Here is a 6,000-nt window from a genome sequence, read left to right on the forward strand (position 1 = left end):
AACGGTACATAATCCAAAAAAGGTGAGTGTCATCACCTTGAGGTCTGGCAAGCAAATTGAAGTCTCCACTTGTAGCATCACCTGCACTTGAACCTGTCAAGCTTTATTCTACACCTGAAAAAGAGGATGAGCTAGTTGCAAAAAAGAGAAAGCTTCCTGATCATGAGGGAGCTAACGAAAATTTTCATGCAGGTGGACCTTCTCCTAGTAGTTCTGACTTGCAGCAGTCTTTTATTCCTCTTCCATTTCCACCTAGAGCAATTCCAAATAAAAAGATGGAAGAAGTGGATAAGGAGATCTTAGAGACCTTCAGGAAAGTAGAGGTGAACATAGCTCTGCTGGATGCCATTAAGCAAATTCCAAGATTTGCCAAGTTTCTAAAGGAGCCGTGCACCCACAAAAGGAGGCTTAAAGGCAATGAAAGGATTAGCATGGGCAGAAATGTGTCAACATTGATAGGTAAATTTGTTCCTCACATTCCTGAGAAATGTAAGGACCCAGGCACTTTCTGTATACCTTGCATTATTGGGAACATCAAATTTGAGAATGCCATGCTAGATCTAGGAGCATCAGTTAGTGTCATGCCTCTGTCCATTTTCAATTCTTTATCCCTTTGACCTTTGTAACCTACAGGTGTGGTGATTCAATTGGCAAATAGAAGCGTTGCTCACCCCACAGGTTTCATAGAGGATGTGTTGGTTCGAGTTGGTGAACTTATTTTTCCTACTGATTTTTATGTTCTTGATATGTAAGAGGGATTTTCCCATGGTTCAGTTCCAATTTTTTTAGGCAGACCATTTATGAAAACAACCTGAACCAAGATAGATGTTTATGCTGGCACATTGTCTATGGAATTTGGTGATATTATTGTTCATTTTAACATTCTTGATGACATAAAACATCCAACTGAGGATCATTCTATTTTTCGTGTTGAGATACTTGATCAGATTGTTGATGATTATATGTTTGATTTTAATTCTCTTCATGGTAGGAAACATTCATTTTTATCTGATTTGCATACTTGTCATTCCTCATGCATTGAATCTGAATCTGAGTTTGAATTTGATCTTGTATCTGATTTTTATGTTGAGAGTAAATTTGAATTTGAGTCTGGTTCTGATTTTTTGGGTGTTGTACCTCTTGATGTTGATTTTTTAGAGTCAGAATGCACTAACCATGTTGTAGGAAGTACATATACTTCTGACTTTCTTTATGAGGTATAGGCTGAGGAACCCTTTTCTTCTTCTCCTACCCTGGTTCCTCCCACTGTTCAGCCACCACCCACACCAGAGTTGAAGCCCTTACCAATAAACCTTAAGTATGCTTACTTGGAGGACAAGGAAAAATTTTCAGTGATCATCTCTGCCTCCCTTGCTGCTGAGCAAGAGGAGAAGTTGTTGCTAGTGCTCAAGAAGCACAAGAAAGCCATTGGATGGACTTTAGCAGACATTCCTGGTATTAACCCATCTACCTGTATGCATAGGATACTTTTAGAGGATAGAGCTAAGCTAGTGAGGCAACCACAGCGGTGACTCAACCCCATCATTCAAGATGTGGTGAAAAAGGAGGTGACCAAGCTCTTGCAAGCTGGAATCATCTGCACCATTTCTAACAGCCAGTGGGTGAGTCCAATCCAAGTGGTTCCTAAGAAGACAGGCCTCACAGTGATCAAGAATGAGAGGGATGAGCTTATCCCCACAAGAGTGCAGAACAACTTATGAGTCTGCATTGATTAGAGGAGGCTGAACCAGGCAACCAGAAAAGATCATTTTCCCCTGCCAGTCATTGATCAAATGCTTAAGCGCTTGGCAAGTAAGTCTTATTACTGTTTTCTTGATGGTTTTTCTGGTTATTTACAAATTCATATTGCTCCTGAGGATCAATAAAAGACCACATTCACCTGTCCCTTTGCCACTTTTGCCAATAGGAGGATGCCCTTTGGCCTATGCAACACCCCTAGTACCTTCCAGCGGTGTATGCTTAGCATTTTCAGTGACTTTTTAGAGAGTTGCATAGAGGTGTTTATGGATGATTTTACTTTTTATGGATCCTCTTTTGATGCATGCTTGGATAGTGTGGATAGAGTTCTTAATAGATGCATTGAAACTAACCTTATGATGAATTTTGAAAAATGTCACTTCATGGTAAAACATGGTATAGTTTTAGGGCATATCATTTCCAGTAGGGGCATAGAGGTAGACCCTACAAAGATATTTGTTATTTCACAATTGCCTTACCTCTCTTGCGTGCGAGAGGTTTATTCTTTTCTTGGCCATGCAGGGTTTTATAGGCACTTTATCAAGGACTTTAGCAAAGTGGCCCTTCCACTATCCAATCTACTGCAAAAGGAGGTGGAGTTTGATTTTGATGATCGGTGCAAATAGGCTTTTGATTGCCTCAAGCGTGCGTTGACTACCACCCCTATCATTCAGGCACCTGATTGGACAGCCCCGTTTGAGCTGATGTGCGATGCATCCAATTATGCATTGGGGGTTGTCCTTGCTCAAAAGATTGACAAGCTGCCTCGGGTGATCTACTACGCTTCTAGAACTTTGGATGTTGCCCAAGCAAATTACACTACCACAGAGAAGGAGCTATTAGCGATAGCTTTTGCTCTTAAGAAATTTTGTTCATATTTGCTTGGTACTCGTGTTATTGTTTATACTGACCATGTAGCTTTGAAGTACCTGTTGAAGAAGGCTTAATCAAAGCCTAGATTGATTAGGTGGATGCTTTGGCTCCAAGAGTTTGATTTGGAGATCCGTGATCGGAGCGGTGCACAGAACCTTGTGGCTGACCACCTGAGTAGGATTGAGCGTGCGTCCGAGGACTCACCCATTCGAGATGATTTTCCAGATGACCATTTGTACATTTTGTATAATATTTCTGATTCCTTCCCCACTACTTGGTTTGCTAATATTGTGAATTATTTGGTTGCTTTTGTTTTTCCTCCCTTAGCATCTAAAGCTTAAACTGATAAAATTAAGAGCAATGCTAAGCATTATATTTGGCATGACCCCTATTTATGGAAGTTATGCAGTGACCAGGTTATTAGGAGATGCATTCCAGACCATAAGATTGACTCGGTCTTGCAATTTTGTCATTCTTCCGCACCAGGTGGCCATCTTGGCATACAGAGGACAGCTTGCAAGGTGCTTGACTGCGGTTTCTATTGGCCTACCATCTTCAAGGATGCGTGGAGAATCTGTAGCACTTGTAAGCCTTGTCAGAAAGCAGGCGACTCACTTTCATGGAGGCAGCAAATGCCTCAACAACCCATGTTGTTTTGTGAGGTGTTTGATGTCTGGGGTATAGACTTTATGAGGCCTTTCCCTGTCTCTTTTGGTTTTGTTTATATTCTTCTTGTTGTTGATTATGTTTCAAAATGGGTGGAAGCCAAAGCCACCAGAACTAACGATGCTAAGGTTGTTGTGGATTTTGTTAGATCTAATCTGTTTTTCCCTAGAGCCATTGTTAGTGATCAAGGCACCTATTTTTGTAACAGATCCATGTATGCCTTGCTCAAAAAGTATGGGTTCGTGCACAAAATTTCCACACCTTACCACCCCCAAACTAATGGGCAGGCTGAGATTTCAAACAGGGAGATAAGAAGGATCTTGGAGAAGATTGTGCAGCCAAACAGAAGGATTGGAGCACCAGGCTGGATGATGCTCTTTGGGCACATAGGACTGCCTACAAAGCACCCATAGGAATGTCTCCCTATCGGGTTGTCTTTGGCAAGGCATGTCATCTTACTGTAGAGATAGAGCACAGAGCCTACTAGGCTATAAAAACCTGCAACTTCTCTATTGATCAGGCTGGAGAGGAAAGTAAGTTGCAACTAAGTGAGCTAGATGAGATCCGTTTATAAGCCTATGAGAAATCCAAATTCTACAAGGAGAAGACCAAGAAGTTCCATGACAGCTTGATAGCTAAGAAGGACTTCGTGGTTGGACTGAAAGTTTTATTGTATAAGTTTAGGCTCAAACTCATGAGTGGTAAGTTGAGGTCAAAGTGGATTGGTCCTTTTGTGGTGACTAATGTTTTTCCTTATGTTACAGTTGAGATCAAAAGTGAATCCACAGATAAGAGCTTCAAGGTCAACGGACACCGGCTGAAACCATTCCTCACAAATCCTTCCTTGGTGGATGTAGTGGTGGAGGAGACCTCCTTACTTCACCCTACTTCTCTTCCGCCGTGACTTAGGGAGTTTTCTTTTTTTGTCTCCTTCTTTACTTTTATTGCACTTGTCCAAATTTATTGATTGTTTTGATTGCTCTTGATCTTATGATTATGCTACATTGAGGACAATGTGTTGTTTAAGTGTGGAGGGGGGGGGGGAGATTGTTCTTTGTTTGGGGTTTTCTAGGTTCATTTTGTTATTTTGGTTTTATGTTTGTGTACAACATTTCATTTTTCTCTTTGAATTCTAGGTTATGTACAAGTAATGGGTAATTGTTTTTGAAATAGGAATTTCTTGGCATTTTGTGAATTGAAATCCTTTTTTTTCTCTACATGTCAAGTTAGTTTTCAAAGGTTGAATTGAAAGTGATAGATTTACCCTTGGTGAGATTTTGAGCCATCATCATCTATTTTATTCGATGTGTTTTGCCCCATTGATTGCTTGCACAATACCCTTGGCTTGACTCTTGTTGATACTTCTTGGTTCACATGCATGTTGGGAGATGATTTAGGCATTTTGTTCTTATAAGCCTCTAGCCAAATGAGCCTACCTTGAATTAATTCCTCTGATAGCCCCTTTGAGCCTATGCTCCCCTTTCTTTGTTTTGAAGCTCATTACAAGCCTTAAGTGAAAAACCATGATCTCACCCTACCCTTAAGGAATTTTGGAGCTTTGGAATTGTTTTGGGAATAAGTGTGGGGAGGTATGTTTCATTGGATGATATGTTTTTTTTGGCCATGCTTGATGTATATACATATATTGCCTAATTGTTGCTTTATTTTTCAAATATTCAAAATGCTTTCAAATGCTACTGTTTAAAAAAAAAAGAAGAGAAAAACAGAAAAATAATGAAGTTGAATACATGAGGTCTTGTTTTGAGGACTTGGACTGGTTTGAGGACTTGATTAGTTTTGTTGATATTGGAGGTTTTGGGTTTACTTTTTATGCTTAATTTTTAATTTTGGTTTTGGGTTTACTACTTTTTCTTAATTTCCACTTATTCCCCATTGCTCCTCTATTCCTCTGGGTTTCAGCTACTTATCCCATACTTTCCTCTACCTTGTCCCTAGCCCCATTTCAACCTTAAAAGACCTTTTGATCCTCATGTGCATGTGTTTGTGGTGTTTGGTTGTCGATTTTAGAGTCTTGCCAAGTCTATGTGGTGTTTGTTTTCATGGGTGCTTTGAGAGTAAACAGTAGCCGAGACACTTGAGAGATATAGTGCATATCTTCTGACGCTTTATCACTTTTCATTCAATTCTTGAGCTGATTGACTATCTTGCCATGTTCGAGGTGCTTGGATGATTTTCATGACTGTCTTGATTCTTTAACTCTTTAGATGTTGGATGTTTCCCATTCTTTTCATTCCTTGAGATTCATTGAGAAATATGTAAATGTTTTTGTGTTTGTTTGTCTCTCTTTAATGTCTCTGGATTTGTTCCTTGCTCTGCTTCTTGATTTTTCCCAGTAGTGCAAAAGGCTAAGTGTGGGGGAATTTGATGTGTCATTATTTTCTCCTATTTTTTACCCATTTCTGTCACCATTTTAATTACTGATTAGCCTTAATTGTCAAATTAATTATGCAGTTTTATCATTTGGGCCTACTTGACTAATTTTGTGTTTTAATTTAATTTCAGGAGAATTATAAGCAATTGGGTTTGGATCCAGAATTGGGTTGAACCGGCTTGGACTTGAAGAGAGCAGACAATTTTATTTGTCGTCCAGTTTTATTTTATTTCGTTTTTGGGCTGTATTATTTGCAATTGGGCCACCAGACCTTATTGGGCCCAAAAATCATATTTGTAAGCTTTAGGGCC

Source organism: Glycine max, chromosome 5, assembly GCF_000004515.6.
Source record: "Glycine max cultivar Williams 82 chromosome 5, Glycine_max_v4.0, whole genome shotgun sequence".
NCBI lineage: Eukaryota > Viridiplantae > Streptophyta > Magnoliopsida > Fabales > Fabaceae > Glycine > Glycine max.